Raw genomic sequence first — 1,198 nt, 5'->3', positions numbered from 1 at the left:
CAGGCAAGGCGGGGCGCGGCGCCAGCCCTCGGAGTGCGGCCATCGGGGCGCGGGCACGGCAGGCCGGGGCGCGGGCCGCGGGCACGGCAGTGCGGGGCGCGGGGCGCGGGCACGGCAGCCCCAGGAGCTCGGCCACCGGGGCGCGGGCAAGGCAGGGCGCGGGCCGCCGGGGCGCGCGGCGCCAGCCCCCGAGCACGTGGAGGAGCTGCCGGAGACGAGGAGCTCGGGGTGGGCGCGCTCCGGCGAGCGCCGGGCGGCGCGCAGCGCGGGGCTGCCGGGAAGCTCGGGGTGGGGCTGCGCGGCGGGCGCGCTCCGACAAGCGCGGGATGGCCCAGGAGCTCGGAGCAGGCGCGCTCCGGCGAGGCAGGGCGCGATGGCAAGGCGGAGGAGCTCGGTGTGGGCGGGGCATGTCCGTTTGGGGTCAGGATGCATCCTGCGCGTTGGGCGCAGATACTTTCGTCCGTCTGTCTACCCCCGGACGTCCGCCAAATTGCACCCCAAACGGACAGAAGCGGACGTCCGTTTGGGGTCGAAATGGGTCGTGCGGTGGAGTTGGCCTTACACATAATAGTATACTATACAATTAATACATGGCCCACTCTTTCCTCTCACAAAGGGTGTTGGAGCTCGTGCTAGAGCCGGTTGTAAACTTGTAGCCCGCTTCTCTTCTCTCTTCTCTCCTCTCTCCTCCACCTAGACATAAATGTGACGTGGCATCTCTTATAGCCCGCATACGTCACCCTATTGTACTTGCTCTAAGTAGTATCATGCACTTGGGACTCGCAAACATGCTTATGTGGCAGGTAATTAAAGAAGAGAGAGATGATTATAGTAACATAGGTAGATACTGTAACATAATAAATGTGATGCTACTATGTGTCATGCATGGCAATACATGAGACCACCTATGATATTAGTCTATAATATTATGCCTTATAGAGGTAGTAACATAGACTAGTAACGTATGCATGTTACTAGTCTAAGTTACTCCCCACTATGACCAGCCTAAGACTACCCACAGTGGGAGTAATATAGGTAGTAACATCACACATATCTAGATAAAATAGATCATGTGGCAAGCAATAAATTAAGAAAGAGAGGCATGTGGTAACATAGCTAGTTACTACTCTACTAGTATGAGTAACATCACATATATCAAGGCAAGATGAGTCTTGCCTACTAAATGAAGTGTTGCATA

Source organism: Triticum dicoccoides, chromosome 3B (genome assembly GCF_002162155.2).
Source record: "Triticum dicoccoides isolate Atlit2015 ecotype Zavitan chromosome 3B, WEW_v2.0, whole genome shotgun sequence".
Lineage (NCBI taxonomy): Eukaryota > Viridiplantae > Streptophyta > Magnoliopsida > Poales > Poaceae > Triticum > Triticum dicoccoides.
Note: the sequence above shows the minus strand (reverse complement) of the source record.